Genomic DNA, 12,869 nt, shown 5'->3' with positions numbered 1-12,869 from the left:
GCCACCCAGGCGCCCCCCCCCCCAAAAAATTCTTAATCACTGCTTTACATGCCCAGCTGTGCTCTGAAGTCAAAACATCATCGAGATGTATGTAAGTGTTCATAAGTTGATACTCTCAGGACATCTCTTGTCAGGGATTCCTGACCTTTACTAAAACAAAATACTAGATTTAAATTTAGAGAGATGTAGAGAAATGCCATAGAAAATGTGTCTCCCATATAAAGGGAAAACTGGCTGGCAGAAGGATTTTCATCAGTTGTCTTTCTGTGAGTTCTCTCTTACAGATTACCAGTGATCCCTGGACTCTCTAAATCCTGGGATCTTCTGCTCACTTCCTAAATTTCTAGCTTGTAAAGTAAGTCAGGTGAATAAGTAAAAATTGGATCCATGTATTTTGTTTTTCTTTACTACAGCTAAAACAATGAAGCTTTTTTTTTTTTTTAAAGATTTTATTTATTTATTTGACAGAGAGAGACACAGCGAAAGAGGGAACACAAGCAGAGGGAGTGGGAGAGGGAGAAGCAGGCTTCCCGTAGAGCAGGGAGCCCAATGCGGGGCTCCATCCCAGGACCCTCGGATCATGACCCGAGCCGAAGGCAGACGCTTAATGACTGAGCCACTCAGGCGCCCCTGAAGCTTTTTTTTTTTTTTTTAAAGCAAATCTTCAAAAGTCAAGGTAAAGAGGGAATGACTTTTTTTTTTTTTTTTAAAAAAAAGCAAATCTATTTACAATGTGTAAGATGAAACCTTATAATCATGGAAATTCAAATGCCACAACCCCATTAGGGAGTATGAGATGATTTGATATATGTAAATATTATGAAATGATTTTCACAATCAAGTTAACACATTCATCACCTCCATTGTTTGTTAGTTTTGGTGAGGATGTTTAAGGTCGACTTTCTTAGCAATTTCAAGTATACAGTACAGTATTATTAACTGTAGTCACTACAGTGTGTATTAGATCCTCGTAACTCATCTCATAACTGAAAATTTGTGCCCTTTGACCAGTTTCTCCCCATTTCCCCCATTTCCCTAACCCATGACAACCACCATTCTTTCTGTTTCTGTGATTTTTTTTTTTAGATTCCACATGAGTGATACCATATAGTATTTATTTTTCCTTAACAGTCTTTTTTCACATAGCATTATATTCTCCAGGTTAATCCGTATGTTTTAAATGGCAGGATTTCCATCTGCCCCTCCCCTACCTCCTGCACACACAATCTATGGTAGCAATGAATGAGAGTTCCAGTTGTTTTATATACTGCCAACATGTTATATAGTTAGCCGTTTTAATATTAGACATTCTTTTTTTTTTTTTTAAAGATTTCATTTATTTATTTGAGAGAGAGAATGAGTTGGAGAGCATGAGAGGGGGGAAGGTCAGAGAGAGAGGCAGACTCCCTGCTGAGCAGGGAGCCCGACGTGGGACTCGATCCCGGGACTCCAGGATCATGACCTGAGCCGAAGGCAGTCGCTTAACCAACTGAGCCACCCAGGCGCCCTAATATTAGACATTCTAATGGCATTTCATTTTGGTTCTAATTTATATTTCCGTGAAAACTAACGATGCTGATCATCTTTTTTTCCCATGCTTATTAGTCATTAGTACGTCATGTTTTGTAAGGTGACTATTCAGATGTTTTGCTTATTGTTATTGGCTTTTTTTGTGGGCTTGTTATTGCATCATAAGAGTATATTTTTAAAAGCTTTCTCTGAAATTAAAATGTAATTTGCTCTGCAAATACAGAACTCAAAACTGCTGGTTGTATAACAAAAGCAATGTTAAGTGTTATTCTGAATACATTTTAAATTCAGAGTAAATTTTACATAGAGTTGAGATCAGAGATGATCTGGTAGTCATTCTGTTCACTGTGTCCATTTCTGACCCTTGAATAAATTCCATCGATTCAGCCACACTCTGAATTAGCTGTTAAGTCGAACAAAACTTATTGAAAATGCAAACGGTGCCTTTAAAGTCTTTTGTCAGTCATTGGCTTTTTGGATTTGAAAACACAGTACAGTTGCCATGCAGATGCTGAAGTAATTCACACTATATAAAGAAATGAGTATTCAAGCACTAGGGAGCTATTTATTTACAATAAGATACAAATATTGCAGAGAACTTTTTTCATTTGTTTTTCATATTTTTTATAATATGAGGCATACAATAAGTTGTATAAGTTGTTTGTATAAATTATCAGAGGTGAGTACTTTTTCTTTTTCTTTTTAGAAAATTGATGATAGTCTCTAATCCAAGTAGATGTTAGGCCTAATTTATCCTTAACAAGCTTATTGCTTAGAGTCCCCCAAGGTGTGTTAAACACAGAAGGTAATACCAGTTTTTAATTATATTTCTACCATTGATGTGTTTTAATGTATTGCTTTAGAATTCCACCTGAATAAAATTCTGTAAATCAGTTTCTCTAGAGACTGGTAATTTGAATCTGTCATTTCCCCCTTTAAAATGACAATTTATATGCTATTCAAATCAAAAGCCAACAAGAATTTTATTTTACCAAGGCATCAAAATTTGACTTGTTTGATATTCTCTTTATATTAAAGCTGCTTGGCAGTTGAGGAACTAGACATTTTCATTCATTTATTTATTCTTTCAACAAACATATAGGGAGCGTCTTACATAGCAGATACTATTGTAAGTGTTGAAGACACAATGGTATCAACTCAGATCAGTTTTTGGCTAAAATGGCTCACTATCTACTGGGGGGAAAAGAGTCCATGGGTAATTATAGCTTTTAAGTAGTCTATTTATACTATAGTAAATACTTTTGAAAGTTAGTATACTTACATGGACTTATATGGATCCTGTTAATATATTGTTCAGGAGGGGAAGTTTATTGAGCTTGCTTATCCTGGGTATTGTACACTTGATTGAGTTAGTCAGGTAAGATCTTTCAAGTTCTTAAATGTATCTGTGATGCAGAAAATGGGGGAGACCTCTATACTTAAGTTGGAATTTTACAAACCCCCAAAACAAAATTAGTTGAAAATGCTTTACCCAACAATATAGATGAAATGTTTTTCTATGCAGTTTAGTATAAATACATTTAGCAACTGTTAGGACTGTGGCGGCTTTTTATATGAATCACTCAATCTTCATAGCTAAGTAATTTGTATAAACACTTAGTACAGCTAAGAGGATCACCTCTTATCTGGCTTAGACTTAAGTTCTTTTTTCCTAGGTCCTCAGAATCTTCTTCACTATCATATATATTTATTTATAGCATGATAAATTGATGTGGGATGCTGCTTTCTAGTTTCAGAGGTTTTATTGTAAGTCTCTGCTTATGCACCAGCCTAGAAATTCTCCTTCAATACAGAAATTATGAACTCCATCATGTAAAATTTTATTATATTCAAATTGATTTCTGTATGTATTTTGAGAAATGTAATAATTTGTGTTCCAATATATTTGAAACAGAAGTTGTTGCTGTTGTAAATGTATTTTAACCCCTGTTACTGTAATAAGGCAGGAAATAAATACATTTTAAGAAGTTAAAAATGAAGCTGAGAAATATAGGCAATAAAAACAGAAGTTAAATTAGGTAGAGAGATGTGCCATTGTTACTGAGTAGAGGAGAGGCAGCTGAGAGAAAGTTATTCTGAGGCTTGGCCTTGCATTGTTGTCCCAATTCAGCGAGGGGAAACTGGAGTATGCTTAAAATGAACTACATGATCTGTGCTGGGATTAAAAACTTCTGTGGGTATGGTTAAATTCTTTAACCTGGTGGAAATTGAGAATTGCTTCATCAGGTTTACTGAGTAATTTAAACAAAGGATGCTCAATATTTTCCTATATTTCTTGCATTTGAGTTTTCTGTGGGCCAGAAGTTAGATCAGGGAGATAGTTATCAGCAATTCTAAGTGGTAAAATTATGGATTTTTTAAATATTTCATTGTGACCTCCACATACCAGGCAAGCTTATAACAACATATCTGAGATGTTCCCAAATATCAAGTTTGGATTTTTGTCAGAATAAATAAGAATGCATTCAACTAGGTTTAATTCCATTTATAAAATTAATATTTGAAAGAAAAGTAATTTTCCTAAAAAGATTGCTGAGCTTTGTTATTAAGATTAGATTGTCTTGGGGCGCCTGGGTGGCTCAGTCATTAAGCGTCTGCCTTCAGCTCAGGTCATGATCCCAGGGTCCTGGGATGGAGCCCCACATCGGGCTCCCTGCTCAGCGGGGAGCCTGCTTCTCCCCCTCCCACTCCCCCTGCTTGTGTTCCCCCTCTCGCTCTCTCTCTCTGTCAAATAAATAAATAAAAATCTTTAAAAAAAAAAAAAAGATTAGATTGTCTTTTGCTGACAAAGTTTTTACTCCAAAAATGTCAAAAACATAGCACAGTTTTGCTTAAGACCTAAATATGTATTGGTTTAAGGTGACATGATAGAACCATCGACATACTTCCAAGTTCAGCGTAGAGGTGAAATAGTTAATTGTTCACACCAATATTGTTTTTGAATAAATTTATACTACCTAATATTTACTCCTTCTTTTTTGGAATTCATTCCTACCATTACTGGTATAAAAAATCATATTAGATGGTAGTATAATTAATAGTATGAGATAAGCAAATTTGCAGTAAAAGTCCCTTATTGCCATAAAAATATTTTCAAATCCAATTCATATTTATGGAAATTGAATACTGAAGATCTTAACCCTGATTTATATAACACTGCTCTTAGCAAATTGAAGATTATGGTATGGCTAATTTCTTACGTCAGTATACTTTAAACTTGTTTGTGCTGTTCTGCATTGTTCTATGTTTGTGTTGGTTTTCATGCTGTTTTAGTTTTTTTTATATTATACTACTTATTCCTTTTCTGTTTCCCTCACTGAATCCACAAATCATATTTTCCCTTAGGTACTGTTTATTTCACTGAATTTCGAGTGAGTCATTACATCTTGGCAAGTTTATATCCCTTTACTCTGCTAGCTTTTACCAAGAAAGCTAGAATCAAAGACTTGATTCTTTGGACTTACCTGTGCTCAGATGTTTAGCATCTAGAAGTAAGAGCGTGAAACTCTTCCATATAGTGGATCTATTTCTATGTTATTTTCTAATTTTGGCATATATGCAGGATGGGTAGAAGTGGGATTTCACTGTTTTCAAAGCTTTGGTAAAGATATTAAAGTAGGGGCTCCTGGGTGGCTCAGTCGTTAAGCGTCTGCCTTCGGCTCAGGTCATGATTGAGCCCCACATCAGACCCCCTGCTCCATGGGAAGCCTGCTTCTCCCTCTCCCACTCCCCCTGCTTGTGTTCCCTCTCTCGCTGTGTCTCTCTCTGTCAAATAAATAAAATCTTTAAAAAAAAGAAAAAGAAAAAAAACGTTATTAAAGTAGTTTCATTAAGTCCCTTAGTAGACACCCTCCTAAGGATCTAGACTTCAAATTCAATATCAAGGAATATATGTTTTCCTGGGTCAATGAAAGAGGAGAGGTTGAAATGGGAATTTTGGATGGTACTAAACAACATTTTGGACACAGATAGTTGTCACTACTCTAAGTAATTGCATTGGATGATTTTTATATGGATGTGATATTGGCTGCTGTAGATACATAGGTATGTATATGGTATTTCTTTGAGGGAGGACTGGAGTTTCTCTAGGGGCTAAGCCTCCTCCCATTCAACTATTATCCTGACAATAGATTGTGTTTTGGTTGAAGGCTGCTTTATCCCTGATGCTGATGCTTGTTCCTGCAGAGTCAGTCCCATGAATCAGAGCTCTAACAACCTATTATCTTGTTATGTTCCACTTAATAGTTTCTCCTCTTTCTAACTGGTTAAATTTTATTTTACGATAGGTTAAAACAAAAACAAAAACCTTAGTTTATCATTCATTCTCATCAACATAGGTTTTATAATTAACTTCGTGTTTTGAGTTCATTTCGTTTCATAGGCTATTTGGAACTCTAAAGAACTCATCTTGTTTAAATAATTAGACCTTTATAAAATCCCTTCAAGCTTATATTTCTTTGTATGAGTTTCAAGAATCTACTCTGAAATAGTAAGGTTAAAAAATGAGGTTTTATTTGCCTTATTTATTTATTCATTTATCTAATACCAATATTGACTGAGGGCTTACCATGTTCTAGGCATTGTTTTTCATCCAGGAGATAGAGAAATAAATTAGACAATGAAAGCCTCGGCTCTCTTAAAACCTGTATTCATGGTGGGGAGATGGAGGCAAACAAACAAATAAGTATGCAAGAAAAATATGAAAGAGTAGTAACTGCGATACAGAGAAGTAAAATAGGATAGTATCACAATGTGCTTTGATAGCCAGGCCTGGCCACCCTCAGGAAGTAATCTATGTGCTGAAATTTGAAGGAGATTTTTATCATTCATCAACACAAAGACATTGGCTATACCTTATCCTGAATGAAAGAAAATATGTGGAAATGAAGGACAGAAGACAGACAAGATGTATCCTAATATTTTAGCAATATTTCTCTAACTTTATTGTGTTATTAAAATTATTGATAGTGCTTTTTTATAATCCAGAGTTTAGAGGTCATTTATTGGGTTCAATTATATGAATTTTTATCAAATTCCTAAGTGGTCCTTGGAATGTACTTTGAAAAACTACCTGTTATGACCCATTGAGATGGGATAGACTCGCATTTACAATTTGGTTTGGATGTCAAGATTGATGATGCTATAGATGCACCAGAAAGGTATAGAAAAGTACCACAGTGAGGCTTTCTGGGGAGAGCAGGGCAGGTTTCCCAAGCTCATTCAATAATGGCTGCAGAAAGCAGGGAAAGGGAACTGGTTTAGGATTCTTATGGCAGTTAGGGAGAGAAACTGAGGTAAAGGTCTTAATTTTCTGCTGGCACCAAATGATGGAGCACCTTGGCTCTCTTACAGCTTGCTCAGATGCGGGGCAGAAAGGTAAGAGGGAGGGGTATGGCTTCATAACTATTGACAAACATCCAAAATGGAGCAAGACTTTATTGCACATTCAAGAATAATTTGTCGTAGCGTTATGTAATCTACCTTGATTGAGTTTGAAATGAATTCTGTTCTAAGATTTCCCAGTCCTGTTCAATTTTTTTTTTTTTGAGCTAATTGAATATATGCTTTGGTATATATACATATATATGTATATATACCAGTATACCAGTATACACCAGTAAACCAGTATACATATATATATATATATGGTGGCACACTTAGATAATAGTTTTGCTAGATGTGGTAGATTATATTATTGTTTAGCAAATATTTACACCCTCCCTTAACATGGAAGGAGGACAGTACTCTAATCCATTGATGTTGGACTTGACTATGTGATTTTCCTTTCACAAACAATGGAATATGGGAAGAAGTGACATGTCCAAATTTGGAAACTTTGGCCTTAAGAAGAGACATTGCATGTTTCCATTCACCTCTGTGGAAGCTTGCAATCTCAGCCTGAAAAACAAACAAACAAACAAGCTTGCTTTGAATAGCCTCTGATGGAAAATGATTAATGTTTGAAGCCAACTTGGACCAAATCCACAGTTCAGAGCCAAGCCCAGCTGAACAGAGCCCTCACTAGTCAAAATCTGTCAGTCTTCAAATTGCAATTTGAAAAGGAGCGTCTCCCAGCAACTCAAATGTTTATATGAGAATAATACTTAATGTATGCTACTGAGTTTTGAGGTAGTTTATTATACAATATTATTGTAAAAATAGCTGACTGATACACCTGATATATCTATGTCTATAAAGACTTATAGAGATATGTGGAGAGTTATACAATCACTACTCCTGTCCATTTCTTCTTATATGGTTCTACTTCCTGGACACACATCTTATACTTCTCCTTTCCATACAACCACACCCTTCTTCTCATTTATGTTTATGATCTGGAACAAAGTACTCTATTTTAAGATTGACATGGATCTAAAATTCATTTTGACCAAATCTCTTATTTGTCCAGAACCTGGAGAAAATAGGTAAATCAAAAAACATGTGGACTAAGGCAAAAACCTGAAGTTATGTGCCATGCTTATTTATCCTTTTCTTATCTTTAGCATTTTAATTTGCTAACTCTTTGACAATAATACATTTTGGAATTTGTATGATTTCTTGTATGTTAGCATCTGACTTAACCATTTCCTCCCAATTCTCCCTTTCTTTTTTTTTTAAAGATTTTATTTATTTATTTGAGAGAGAGAGAGTGAGAGAGAGCATGAGAGGGGAGAGGGTCAGAGGGAGAAGCAGACTCCCCACTGAGCAGGGAGCCCGATGTGGGACTCGATCCTGGGACTCCAGGATCACGACCTGAGCCGAAGGCAGTTGCTCAACCAACTGAGCCACCCAGGCGCCCAATTCTCCCTTTCTTATAAGCATTTTGTTCTTTTTTTTTTTCTTAAAGATTTTATTTATTTATTTGACAGAGAGAGGCACAGCGAGAGAGGGAACACAAGCAGGGGGAGTGAGAGAGGGAGAAGCAGGCTTCCCGCCGAGCAGGGAGCCCAATGTGGGGCTCGATCCCAGGACCCTGGGATGATGACCTGAGCCGAAGGCAGACGCTTAACGACTGAGCCACCCAAGCGACCCAAGCATTTTGTTCTTATAATCACAGTAGATGTTTCCCTTTCACCGTAATCCTCACTTATTACTATCATGACTTCCCCAGGAAATGGGTAGAAGCTAAATTTTACTGCCCTGAGTTTCTATTTGGGGAAACAGAGGTAGCATATTAGAAATTTTTTCAACAGTGGAAATAAATTTGATAAGGCTCTTGGAACTTACTGGCACATAATTTGTGTTCAATTTAATTGGTTGAGTTAGTGGGTAAATGGATCAATCAGTATTTCCACCAGGCTAAGCCCAATTTTTTTATTAAAAATATTGGCATCAGTAAAGCTGAAGGATATTTCAGAATTCAAAGCACAACATAAGTGTTACTTCTATGTGGTAGATCATCAAGACAGAGCTCAAAAAGTTTAAGCTATTTCTAGTATTTGAAGAATATTTGTAGGCATGATAATAAGAGCCTCCATCTTGAAGCTGTGTATGTATTATGATATATAATAATAGTAAGATAGCTTCTTTTAACCCCTTAGTAAGGGAAATTATTTTTCTAATTATTTTAAACATACATTTTCAAATTAATAACCTATTAAAATACCCCTGTGAGGGTTAAGTCTTATTTTCATCATTTTACAGGAGAAAATGGAGACTAGAAAATTTGAATAAACTTACTGTGTCTATCAGGTCAGGCATGGCTATGTTGTGATAACAAGTAACCCTGCAATTCAAGTACCTTAACACAATAAAAGTTTATTGTCTTGCTTATAAAAAATTCTGCGTGTCCTGGTGATTCTGCAGGGCAGTTGCCTGTGGTATGGCCATCCAGTTATTCCAGTTAAGGGAGAATCCAAAGCCCACAGCTTCCCAAACATATGGTCCCTTGAAGAGTTGAATACTGGTTCTTAAATGCCCTCACTCAGAAGTAGTACATACCATGTCTGCTCACATTTCATTAGCCAAACATAGACACAAGTTTATTCCTACGCTCAAGGGGACAAGAAGCACCATCTTCTCTTATTGCTTAGCAGAAGAAAAGAACCACTTATCACTGGAGAATAGTGACATCTGCCATGCTCACCTGAAGTTATCTAGCTAATAAGTAGAAGAACAGGAGTATCAATCCAGATCTATCTCCAAACTTTGTGCTCTTAATCATGGGCTCTCTGTTACTTTTTACCATAAATTAACTGGTGAACCTTTGGGAACTCAGAACAAGAAAAATTCAAAGAAGGGAGGAAACTAAGAAACTTATTTCTTTGTGGAAACAGATTACTAAAGGATTTGTAGGATAACTTGAGATTCTGGAGGCTTAGGTATGTTGCACGTGCTACTTAAATCTCTACCTTAGCCTTTGGTGGCACCTGAGGGAAAAAAGAAAACTGTGGAAAATTTAGGAAAACGCATATACTGAAATCATTAATGTTCTGTCCTAGGTTTTAACTCTGATTGGCAAGACTTGACTACCTAGGCAACAAATGTTTTTAGGGTGGGATGACATACTCATACTAAATATGATGTTTAAAATACATTCTGCATCTCAGATGAAAACCTCTGAATATTGCATTCAGATAAACAATCTGTTTGGATACTTGGCGTTCTGTCATATTGAAAAGGAATTCTCTTGAGATGTTTATCAACCGAAGAGGACTTCTCCGTTAGGATAAAAAAAGTTAATTAATGATTGATTGACCTGTGAAATGCTAGCTGAGATATACAGCTGACCCTGACTGTGTGGTCACTTGAGAATTCTCATTCCACTTTGCTATAAAATGGATTCATTAGTATTCTAACTGCTTATTTTATTGTTACTATAGCAATGGCCGCACTTACAGTTTTACTCTTACAGAGCAGTGATATTTAATGATATTTTTATTTTGAAAGTAAAAAAGCCTTGTATTCTCACATGGTATGTCTTGCCAGAGTATAGCTGCTAGACAGATAAAGGTCAAATGGAGCAACCAGTCTAGGGTCTAATTAGATTGATTTGACTTTATTTATTTTTAAAGAATTACCACATACAAGTCCAAAATGATCTTAATTTAATTATTTCACTGGAACTTGTTTTTAAATTTTCATTTTTATATCATTTGACAGCTGAGTTATTCAAAATATCAAAAACTTAAAAACCTACTGGAAGGCTATCCATAATTATAACTATTTAATTTTTGTAGTCATGTGAATAAGATTGGAACAAAAATGGTTGTCAGGTTGACTTGATTGATTACAGGGCTGTAAGAAATTTTTTAAAAGTCTATCGTATTTATCATTTCATATAACAATAAGATGACCAAGAAATGTTTAGAAATAAATCTGAGGAATATATATATATATTTGCACATTTTAGCAGTCACAAGGATGAAAATACAATTGAGAAGCACCTTTTCTAATTAGTGTGTGGCCAATGTTGACACTTCAAGAAACAAGTTATCACTACTCTGAAGAAAATATAGCATTGGAAACAGCCATCTGAGAAGAAATTTACCCTCAGTGTCAGCAGATTTATTAACTACTAACTTACCAAAGCTCACACGAAGAAGCATTAAGTAATGCTTGATGTCTTTTAGAAAAAGGTATGCACCTGTCAGGCTATGATTTCTGGGATTAGTCACACAGATTAATTTTTCAATTAACACCTCTTTTAATATTTGATTTATTTTTCCATAAGAAAATATAGATACATTGGTTTCTTAAAATTCATGAAACTCCAAAGCAAGGGAGATATTTTAGCTTATTGCTATCACATGCAAACAGAGAAAATATAGGAATGCAGTAGAATTTTGAAAATTATAATTTGATTTGAAGATCACTAGTAAAACTTTAGATTTGCAAAGCAATTTCATAGGCATGTCTATGATGCTTATAACAGAAGTTCTGCATTGTATCTTCTGGCAGATACTTCTGATGGTACCAAAAAGAAATGTTTCCTAGTTGATAATAGACTAAAAGGAAGGATTTTTTTAAATGCATGAATATAAAAAGTGTATATTTATACACACACATGTACAGTTGATATTTTAAATTTGAAAATATATGCTGATTCATTAAACCACATTCTGTTTTCTACTTCATTTTTCAGGAGAGCCTTCATTGATAGGGTCTAAAAAATAAGATACATGATAATGGTTTGTGAAGAAGCGTTCGACCTGTTTTTGAAATCTATTTGTTTATAGATCCAAGTAATTTGCATTTGGTTCTCTTTATTACAACCAGGAAAATGTCACAATTGGAAAACACTCTGATGTTTTCTGATTTTCAGAAAAATAACAATAGAGCATTTAATATTTGGCAAAGATTTCACCTTAAATGTGAATTTACCCCATATTTTTTTATGTGCTTAAGAAGTGGTCTAGGGGTGCTTGGGTGGCTCAGTTGGTTAAGTGACTGCCTTCGGCTCAGGTCATGATCCTGGAGTCCCAGGATCGAGTCCTGCATCGGGCTCCCTGCTCAGCGGGGAGTCTGCTTCTGCTTCTGTCCCTCTCTCCTCTCATGTTCTCTCTCTCATTCTCATATAAATAAATAAAATCTTTAAAAAAAAAAAAGAAGTGGTCTATTATAGAAAAGGTATAGAATAAGACTCAATAATCAGTCTATGTGACATGAGCGGCAGAGTGTGAAACAATATGGAACAAACCAATGTAGAAAAAATTGAGTATACATCAGAAGCAAAATATCGTATCCCTTGTTTCTGATACCTTCTGCCTCTGGTCTTGGGTAAGTGATTTTCTGCATTAAGCCTCAGTTTCCTGATATAAAATGGATATACAACCTCTCAATTATGTTGCAAAGAGTAAAGGAGACAATATATGAAAAAGCTCTTTCAAAATTGAAAATCAAGACACAAATTGCTATTCAACAGAATGACTCCATTGGAATCACATGAACTTGAAACTATCTTCTCATTATCATATATTCACCTGAGTTGCATGTTGACTAGCAATACTATTCTGCTTTCTTTTGCAGCCACTTCTTTTTTGTTCTTGTTGATTTTTAGCCATTTTGGATTATTTTTTTTAATTTTAATTTTAATTTTATTTAAATTCAAGTTAGTTAACATATTATTAGTTTCAGGGGTTGAATTTAGTGATTCATCAGTTGCATATAACACCCAGTGCTCATTACATCACATGCCTTCCTTAATGCCCATCACCCAGTTACCCCGTCCCCTCGCCCCCCTCCCCTCCAACAAACCTCAGTTTGTTTCCTATAGTTAAGAATCTCTTATGGTTTGTCTCCCTCTCTGATTTCATCTTATTTTATTTTTCCCTCCCTTCACCTATGGTCCTCTGTTTTGTTTCTTAAATTCTGCATAT

Source organism: Leptonychotes weddellii, chromosome 2, assembly GCF_054177405.1.
Source record: "Leptonychotes weddellii isolate Sample4059 chromosome 2, ASM5417740v2, whole genome shotgun sequence".
Taxonomy (NCBI): domain Eukaryota; kingdom Metazoa; phylum Chordata; class Mammalia; order Carnivora; family Phocidae; genus Leptonychotes; species Leptonychotes weddellii.
The sequence above is the reverse complement of the archived record's forward strand: the minus strand, read 5'-3'. Positions refer to the sequence as shown.